This window comes from Callionymus lyra, unplaced genomic scaffold, assembly GCF_982586985.1.
Source record: "Callionymus lyra unplaced genomic scaffold, fCalLyr1.hap1.1 HAP1_SCAFFOLD_191, whole genome shotgun sequence".
In the NCBI taxonomy this organism is placed as follows: Eukaryota; Metazoa; Chordata; class Actinopteri; order Syngnathiformes; family Callionymidae; genus Callionymus; species Callionymus lyra.
This window is the reverse complement of record NW_028258644.1, coordinates 7,501-17,500: the sequence shown is the minus strand read 5'-3', so window position 1 is coordinate 17,500 and position 10,000 is coordinate 7,501. Positions and strand designations below refer to the sequence as shown.

At 59.5% G+C, this 10,000-nt stretch overlaps 1 non-coding gene across 1 annotated transcript; it reads right to left on the bottom strand.

The window, feature by feature from the left end:
• Nucleotides 1-7,285: 7,285 nt before the first annotated feature.
• Nucleotides 7,286-7,404, bottom strand: LOC148058073 (5S ribosomal RNA). Its single transcript, XR_015710170.1, has one exon. It is a non-coding gene; the product is annotated as a 5S ribosomal RNA (ribosomal RNA).
• Nucleotides 7,405-10,000: the final 2,596 nt, after the last annotated feature.

Sequence of the window (10,000 nt, the reverse complement as noted above, 5' to 3'; positions counted from 1 at the left end):
TCGTGACATCAAAAAGACCACTTTTTGCAGAGCAGTCACACTCGGAAAAAATTTATTTCGTCAGGCAAAAGAACCAGAGTTCTCCGCGGCCATCCACTCCAACCTTGTCCGACTTTGAGGCACCAGGCTCGGCCACCCTCCGAGCCTTTTCACTCCCTCTCCTGTTATGGTGCCTCCCTATTAACCTCTAGGTGGTTGCGCTCGTGACATCAAAAAGACCACTTTTTGAGGAGCAGTCACACTCGGAAAAAATTTCTTTCGTCAGGCAAAAGAACCAGAGTTCTCCGCGGCCATCCACTCCAACCTTGTCCGACTTTGAGGCACCAGGCTCGGCCACCCTCCGAGCCTTTTCACTCCCTCTCCTGTTATGGTGCCTCCCTATTAACCTCTAGGTGGTTGCGCTCGTGACATCAAAAAGACCACTTTTTGCAGAGCAGTCACACTCGGAAAAAATTTCTTTCGTCAGGCAAAAGAACCAGAGTTTTCAGCGGTCATCCACTCCAACCTTGTCCGATTTTGAGGCACCAGGCTCGGCCACCCTCCGAGCCTTTTCCTTCCCTCTCCTGTTATGGTGCCTCCCTATTAACCTCTAGGTGGTTGCGCTCGTGACATCAAAAAGACCACTTTTTGCAGAGCAGTCACACTCGGAAAAAATTTCTTTCGTCAGGCAAAAGAACCAGAGTTTTCAGCGGCCATCCACTCCAACCTTGTCCGATTTTGAGGCACCAGGCTCGGCCACCCTCCGAGCCTTTTCACTCCCTCTCCTGTTATGGTGCCTCCCTATTAACCTCTAGGTGGTTGCGCTCGTGACATCAAAAAGACCACTTTTTGCAGAGCAGTCACACTCGGAAAAAATTTCTTTCGTCTGGCAAAAGAACCAGAGTGTTCAGCGGTCATCCACTCCAACCTTGTCCGATTTTGAGGCACCAGGCTCGGCCACCCTCCGAGCCTTTTCACTCCCTCTCCTGTTATGGTGCCTCCCTATTAACCTCTAGGTGGTTGCGCTCGTGACATCAAAAAGACCACTTTTTGCAGAGCAGTCACACTCGGAAAAAATTTCTTTCGTCTGGCAAAAGAACCAGAGTTTTCAGCGGTCATCCACTCCAACCTTGTCCGACTTTGAGGCACCAGGCTCGGCCACCCTCCGAGCCTTTTCACTCCCTCTCCTGTTATGGTGCCTCCCTATTAACCTCTAGGTGGTTGCGCTCGTGACATCAAAAAGACCACTTTTTGCAGAGCAGTCACACTCGGAAAAAAATTTCTTTCGTCAGGCAAAAGAACCAGAGTTTTCAGCGGTCATCCACTCCAACCTTGTCCGATTTTGAGGCACCAGGCTCGGCCACCCTCCGAGCCTTTTCACTCCCTCTCCTGTTATGGTGCCTCCCTATTAACCTCTAGGTGGTTGCGCTCGTGACATCAAAAAGACCACTTTTTGCAGAGCAGTCACACTCGGAAAAAATTTCTTTCGTCTGGCAAAAGAACCAGAGTTTTCAGCGGTCATCCACTCCAACCTTGTCCGATTTTGAGGCACCAGGCTCGGCCACCGTCCGAGCCTTTTCACTCCCTCTCCTGTTATGGTGCCTCCCTATTAACCTCTAGGTGGTTGCGCTCGTGACATCAAAAAGACCACTTTTTGCAGAGCAGTCACACTCGGAAAAAATTTCTTTCGTCTGGCAAAAGAACCAGAGTTTTCAGCGGTCATCCACTCCAACCTTGTCCGATTTTGAGGCACCAGGCTCGGCCACCCTCCGAGCCTTTTCACTCCCTCTCCTGTTATGGTGCCTCCCTATTAACCTCTAGGTGGTTGCGCTCGTGACATCAAAAAGACCACTTTTTTCAGAGCAGTCACACTCGGGAAAAATTTCTTTCGTCTGGCAAAAGAACCAGAGTTTTCAGCGGTCATCCACTCCAACCTTGTCCGATTTTGAGGCACCAGGCTCGGCCACCCTCCGAGCCTTTTCACTCCCTCTCCTGTTATGGTGCCTCCCTATTAACCTCTAGGTGGTTGCGCTCGTGACATCAAAAAGACCACTTTTTTCAGAGCAGTCACACTCGGGAAAAATTTCTTTCGTCTGGCAAAAGAACCAGAGTTATCAGCGGTCATCCACTCCAACCTTGTCCGACGTTGAGGCACCGATGTCGGCCAAGTTCTGAGCGTTCCACCGCCGAATGCCACTGGTCCTCAACACAGCGGACTTCCAATCCAACCTTGTCCGACTTTGAGGCACCGAAGTCGGCCTCAGCCCGAGCCTTCCCCCGCCGACCTCACTGGAGCCCGCCATCCAGGGACCGGCGGAGGTCGCCCGCATGACCGCGGCAAAGTGTCTCAAAGTCGGGCACGACCGCTCGAGTCACCCGCCAACCCGGTCCGGGGCACCTCCAGGGACCGGCGGAGGTCGCCCGCATGACCGCGGCAAAGTGTCTCAAAGTCGGGCATGACCGCTTGAGTCACCCGCCAACCCGGTCCGGGGCACCTCCAGGGACCGGCGGAGGACGCCCGCATGACCGCGACAAAGTGTCTCAAAGTCGGGCACGACCGCTCGAGTCACCCGCCAACCCGGTCCGGGGCACCTCCAGGGACCGGCGGAGGACGCCCGCATGACCGCGACAAAGTGTCTCAAAGTCGGGCACGACCGCTCGAGTCACCCGCCAACCCGGTCCGGGGCACCTCCAGGGACCGGCGGAGGACGCCCGCATGACCGCGACAAAGTGTCTCAAAGTCGGGCACGACCGCTCGAGTCACCCGCCAACCCGGTCCGGGGCACCTCCAGGGACCGGCGGAGGACGCCCGCATGACCGCGACAAAGTGTCTCAAAGTCGGGCATGACCGCTCGAGTCACCCGCCAACCCGGTCCGGGGCACCTCCAGGGACCGGCGGAGGACGCCCGCATGCCCGCGACAAAGTGTCTCAAAGTCGGGCACGACCGCTCGAGTCACCCGCCAACCCGGTCCGGGGCACCTCCAGGGACCGGCGGAGGACGCCCGCATGACCGCGACAAAGTGTCTCAAAGTCGGGCACGACCGTTCGAGTCACCCGCCAACCCGGTCCGGGGCACCTCCGGGGACCGGCGGAGGTCGCTCGCATGACCGCGACAAAGTGTCTCAAAGTCGGGCACGACCGCTCGAGTCACCCGCCAACCCGGTCCGGGGCACCTCCAGGGACCGGCGGAGGATGCCCGCATGACCGCGACAAAGTGTCTCAAAGTCGGGCACGACCGCTCGAGTCACCCGCCAACCCGGTCCGGGGCACCTCCAGGGACCGGCGGAGGACGCCCGCATGACCGCGACAAAGTGTCTCAAAGTCGGGCATGACCGTTCGAGTCACCCGCCAACCCGGTCCGGGGCACCTCCAGGGACCGGCGGAGGACGCCCGCATGACCGCGACAAAGTGTCTCAAAGTCGGGCATGACCGCTCGAGTCACCCGCCAACCCGGTCCGGGGCACCTCCGGGGACCGGCGGAGGACGCCCGCATGACCGCGACAAAGTGTCTCAAAGTCGGGCACGACCGCTCGAGTCACCCGCCAACCCGGTCCGGGGCACCTCCGGGGAGCAGTGGAGGTCGCTCGCATGACCGCGACAAAGTGTCTCAAAGTCGGGCATGACCGCTCGAGTCGCCCGCCATCCCGGTCCGGAGCTCAACACTTTGTCGTTTTTTCCACTCCCTCCCCATTAACCTCTAGGTGGTTGCGCTCGTGACATCAAAAAGACCACTTTTTGCAGAGCAGTCACACTCGGAAAAAATTCGTTTCGTCTGGCAAAAGAACCAGAGTTCTCAGCGGGCTTCCAGTCCAACCTTGTCCGATTTTGAGGCACCAGGCTCGGCCACAGTCCGAGCCCATTCACTCCCTCCCCTGTTGTACTCGCTCCCTATTAACCTCTAGGTGGTTGCGCTCGTGACATCAAAAAGACCACTTTTTGAGGAGCAGTCACACTTAGGAAAAATCCGTTTGCGCTCACACCATCCCTCCCCATTAACCTCTAGGTGGTTGCGCTCGTGACATCAAAAAGACCACTTTTTGAGGAGCAGTCACACTTAGGAAAAATCCGTTTGCGCTCACACCATCCCTCCCCATTAACCTCTAGGTGGTTGCGCTCGTGACATCAAAAAGACCACTTTTTGAGGAGCAGTCAGACACCGAGGTTTTCTGGATTTATGTCCGTTTTCCTGGTTCTCTGACTCGGGCACCTTGTGACCGACATCCCCCCCTTCCCTGGTTCTATTTTGCCGATACTTTGGTGAGTTTTCTACCCGCAAACCAAGCCCCCCAAGCCCGCCGCCTGGTGGGGGAAGAGGCCCCCTGGTCCCGGTTCTATTTTAGGACACTTTGGTGAGTTTTCTACCCGCAAACCAAGCCCCCCAAGCCCGCCGCCTGGTGGGGGAAGATGCCCCCTGGTCCCGGTTCTATTTTAGGACACTTTGGTGAGTTTTCTACCCGCAAACCAAGCCCCCCAAGCCCGCCGCCTGGTGGGGGAACATGCCCCCTGGTCCCGGTTCTATTTTAGGACACTTTGGTGAGTTTTCTACCCGCAAACCAAGCCCCCCAAGCCCGCCGCCTGGTGGGGGAACATGCCGCCTAGCCCGGTTCTATTTTAGGTCACTTTGGTGAGTTTTCTACCCGCAAACCAAGCCCCCCAAGCCCGCCGCCTGGTGGGGGAAGAGGCCCCCTGGTCCCGGTTCTATTTTAGGTCACTTTGGTGAGTTTTCTACCCGCAAACCAAGCCCCCCAAGCCCGCCGCCTGGTGGGGGAAGAGGCCCCCTGGTCCCGGTTCTATTTTAGGACACTTTGGTGAGTTTTCTACCCGCAAACCAAGCCCCCCAAGCCCGCCGCCTGGTGGGGGAACATGCCCCCTGGTCCCGGTTCTATTTTAGGACACTTTGGTGAGTTTTCTACCCGCAAACCAAGCCCCCCAAGCCCGCCGCCTGGTGGGGGAACATGCCCCCTGGTCCCGGTTCTATTTTAGGACACTTTGGTGAGTTTTCTACCCGCAAACCAAGCCCCCCAAGCCCGCCGCCTGGTGGGGGAACATGCCGCCTAGCCCGGTTCTATTTTAGGTCACTTTGGTGAGTTTTCTACCCGCAAACCAAGCCCCCCAAGCCCGCCGCCTGGTGGGGGAGCATGCCCCCTGGTCCCGGTTCTATTTTAGGACACTTTGGTGAGTTTTCTACCCGGAAACCAAGCCCCCCAAGCCCGCCACCTGGTGGGGGAAGAGGCCCCCTGGTCCCGGTTCTATTTTAGGACACTTTGGTGAGTTTTCTACCCACACTGCATGTCCCCAAATGCCGCCATCTGGTGGGGGAACATGCCGCCTGCACCGGTTCTATTTTAAGTCACTTTGGTGAGTTTTCTGCCCACACTACGGGTCCCCAAATGCCGCCATCTGGTGGGGGAACATGCCGCCTGCACCGGTTCTATTTTAAGTCACTTTGGTGAGTTTTCTGCCCACACTACGGCTCCCCAAATGCCGCCATCTGGTGGGGGAACATGCCGCCTGCACCGGTTCTATTTTAAGTCACTTTGGTGAGTTTTCTGCCCACACTACGGGTCCCCAAATGCCGCCATCTGGTGGGGGAACATGCCGCCTGCACCGGTTCTATTTTAAGTCACTTTGGTGAGTTTTCTGCCCACACTACGGCTCCCCAAATGCCGCCATCTGGTGGGGGAACATGCCGCCTGCACCGGTTCTATTTTAAGTCACTTTGGTGAGTTTTCTGCCCACACTACGGGTCCCCAAATGCCGCCATCTGGTGGGGGAACATGCCGCCTGCACCGGTTCTATTTTAAGTCACTTTGGTGAGTTTTCTACCCACACTACGGGTCCCCAAATGCCGCCATCTGGTGGGGGAACATGCCGCCTGCACCGGTTCTATTTTAAGTCACTTTGGTGAGTTTTCTACCCACACTACGGGTCCCCAAATGCCGCCATCTGGTGGGGGAACATGCCGCCTGCACCGGTTCTATTTTAAGTCACTTTGGTGAGTTTTCTGCCCACACTACGGGTCCCCAAATGCCGCCATCTGGTGGGGGAACATGCCGCCTGCACCGGTTCTATTTTAGGTCACTTTTCTCACTTTCTGACCCACAAATAATGCCCCAAATGCCGCCGCCTGGTGGGGGGAACTGCCGCCTAGTCCCGGTTCTATTTTAGGTCACTTTTCTCACTTTCTGACCCACAAATAATGCCCCAAATGCCGCCGCCTGGTGGGGGGAACTGCCGCCTAGTCCCGGTTCTATTTTAGGTCACTTTTCTCACTTTCTGACCCACAAATAATGCCCCAAATGCCGCCGCCTGGTGGGGGGAACTGCCGCCTAGTCCCGGTTCTATTTTAGGTCACTTTTCTCACTTTCTGACCCACAAATAATGCCCCAAATGCCGCCGCCTGGTGGGGGGAACTGCCGCCTAGTCCCGGTTCTATTTTAGGTCACTTTTCTCACTTTCTGACCCACAAATAATGCCCCAAATGCCGCCGCCTGGTGGGGGGAACTGCCGCCTAGTCCCGGTTCTATTTTAGGTCCCTTTTCTCACTTTCTGACCCACAAATAATGCCCCAAATGCCGCCGCCTGGTGGGGGGAACTGCCGCCTAGTCCCGGTTCTATTTTAGGTCACTTTTCTCACTTTCTGACCCACAAATAATGCCCCAAATGCCGCCGCCTGGTGGGGGGAACTGCCGCCTAGTCCCGGTTCTATTTTAGGTCACTTTTCTCACTTTCTGACCCACAAATAATGCCTCAAATGCCGCCGCCTGGTGGGGGGAACTGCCGCCTAGTCCCGGTTCTATTTTAGGTCACTTTTCTCACTTTCTGACCCACAAATAATGCCCCAAATGCCGCCGCCTGGTGGGGGGAACTGCCGCCTAGTCCCGGTTCTATTTTAGGTCACTTTTCTCACTTTCTGACCCACAAATAATGCCCCAAATGCCGCCGCCTGGTGGGGGGAACTGCCGCCTAGTCCCGGTTCTATTTTAGGTCACTTTTCTCACTTTCTGACCCACAAATAATGCCTCAAATGCCGCCGCCTGGTGGGGGGAACTGCCGCCTAGTCCCGGTTCTATTTTAGGTCACTTTTCTCACTTTCTGACCCACAAATAATGCCCCAAATGCCGCCGCCTGGTGGGGGGAACTGCCGCCTAGTCCCGGTTCTATTTTAGGTCACTTTTCTCACTTTCTTACCCACAAATAATGCCCCAAATGCCGCCGCCTGGTGGGGGGAACTGCCGCCTAGTCCCGGTTCTATTTTAGGTCACTTTTCTCACTTTTCTACCCACAAATAATGGCAAAAAAAAATGCTTACAGCACCCAGTATTCCCAGGCGGTCTCCCATCCAAGTACTAACTGGGCCCGACCCTGCTTGGCTTCCGAGATCAGACGAGATCGGGCTCATTCAGGGTGGTGTGGCCGTAAGCGAGGGAAGCGCTTGTGAAATGCCCCAAAGTGTTGAAAATGTTCCCCAGGCCCCTGGTTCCCCATCCCCGCAGGAGGAGGCTCCCCAGGCCCCCTGGTTCCCCATCCCCGCAGGAGGAGGCTCCCCAGGCCCCCTGGTGCAGGAGGAGGCTCCCCAGGCCCCCTGGTGCAGGAGGAGGCTCCCCAGGCCCCTGGTTCCCCATCCCCGCAGGAGGAGGCTCCCCAGGCCCCCTGGTTCCCCATCCCCGCAGGAGGAGGCTCCCCAGGCCCCCTGGTGCAGGAGGAGGCTCCCCAGGCCCAATGGTTCCCCATCACCGCAGGAGGAGGCTCCCCAGGCCCCCTGGTTCCCCATGCCCGCAGGAGGAGGCTCCCCAGGCCCCCTGGTTCTCTATGCCCGCAGGAGGAGGCTCCCCAGGCCCCCTGCTTCTCCATCCCCGCAGGAGGAGGCTCCCCAGGCCCCATGGTTCCCCATCACCGCAGGAGGAGGCTCCCCAGGCCCCCTGGTTCCCCATCCCCGCAGGAGGAGGCTCCCCAGGCCCCATGGTTCCCCATCACCGCAGGAGGAGGCTCCCCAGGCCCCCTGGTTCTCTATGCCCGCAGGAGGAGGCTCCCCAGGCCCCCTGCTTCTCCATCCCCGCAGGAGGAGGCTCCCCAGGCCCCATGGTTCCCCATCACCGCAGGAGGAGGCTCCCCAGGCCCCCTGGTTCCCCATCCCCGCAGGAGGAGGCTCCCCAGGCCCCATGGTTCCCCATCACCGCAGGAGGAGGCTCCCCAGGCCCCCTGGTTCCCCATCCCCGCAGGAGGAGGCTCCCCAGGCCCCCTGGTGCAGGAGGAGGCTCCCCAGGCCCCCTGGTTCCCCATCCCCGCAGGAGGAGGCTCCCCAGGCCCCCTGGTTCTCCATGCCCGCAGGAGGAGGCTCCCCAGGCCCCCTGGTTCCCCATCCCCGCAGGAGGAGGCTCCCCAGGCCCCATGGTTCCCCATCACCGCAGGAGGAGGCTCCCCAGGCCCCCTGGTTCCCCATCCCCGCAGGAGGAGGCTCCCCAGGCCCCCTGGTGCAGGAGGAGGCTCCCCAGGCCCCCTGGTTCCCCATCCCCGCAGGAGGAGGCTCCCCAGGCGCCCTGGTTCTCCATCCCCGCAGGAGGAGGCTCCCCAGGCCCCCTGGTTCTCCATGCCCGCAGGAGGAGGCTCCCCAGGCCCCCTGGTTCTCCATCCCCGCAGGAGGAGGCTCCCCAGGCCCCCTGGTTCTCCATCCCCGCAGGAGGAGGCTCCCCAGGCCCCCTGGTTCTCCATCCCCGCAGGAGGAGGCTCCCCAGGCCCCCTGGTTCTCCATCCCCGCAGGAGGAGGCTCCCCAGGCCCCCTGGTTCTCCATCCCCGCAGGAGGAGGCCCCCCAGGCCCCTGGTTCCCCATCCCCGCAGGAGGAGGCTCCCCAGGCCCCCTGGTTCTCCATGCCCGCAGGAGGAGGCTCCCCAGGCCCCCTGGTTCTCCATCCCCGCATGAGGAGGCTCCCCAGGCCCCTGGTTCTCCATGCCCGCAGGAGGAGGCTCCCCAGGCCCCCTGGTTCTCCATGACCGCAGGAGGAGGCTCCCCAGGCCCCCTGGTTCTCCATCCCCGCAGGAGGAGGCTCCCCAGGCCCCCTGGTTCCCCATCCCCGCAGGAGGAGGCTCCCCAGGCCCCCTGGTGCAGGAGGAGGCTCCCCAGGCCCAATGGTTCCCCATCACCGCAGGAGGAGGCTCCCCAGGCCCCCTGGTTCCCCATGCCCGCAGGAGGAGGCTCCCCAGGCCCCCTGGTTCTCTATGCCCGCAGGAGGAGGCTCCCCAGGCCCCCTGGTTCTCCATCCCCGCAGGAGGAGGCCCCCCAGGCCCCTGGTTCCCCATCCCCGCAGGAGGAGGCTCCCCAGGCCCCCTGGTTCTCCATGCCCGCAGGAGGAGGCTCCCCAGGCCCCTGGTTGGGAGAGGGGGAAAAAGAGCAAAGTGTTTAAAAATGCCCCAAAGTGTTGAAAATGTTCCCCAGGCCCCTGGTTCCCCATCCCCGCAGGAGGAGGCTCCCCAGGCCCCCTGGTTGGGAGAGGGGGAAAAAGAGCAAAGTGTTTAAAAATGCCCCAAAGTGTTGAAAATGTTCCCCAGGCCCCTGGTTCCCCATCCCCGCAGGAGGAGGCTCCCCAGGCCCCCTGGTTGGGAGAGGGGGAAAAAGAGCAAAGTGTTTAAAAATGCCCCAAAGTGTTGAAAATGTTCCCCAGGCCCCTGGTTCCCCATCCCCGCAGGAGGAGGCTCCCCAGGCCCCCTGGTTGGGAGAGGGGAAAAAAAGAGCAAAGTGTTTAAAAATGCCCCAAAGTGTTGAAAATGTTCCCCAGGCCCCTGGTTCCCCATCCCCGCAGGAGGAGGCTCCCCAGGCCCCCTGGTTGGGAGAGGGGGATAAAGAGCAAAGTGTTTAAAAATGCCCCAAAGTGTTGAAAATGTTCCCCAGGCCCCTGGTTCCCCATCCCCGCAGGAGGAGGCTCCCCAGGCCCCCTGGTTGGGAGAGGGAAAAAAAAGAGCAAAGTGTTTAAAAATGCCCCAAAGTGTTGAAAATGTTCCCCAGGCCCCTGGTTCCCCATCCC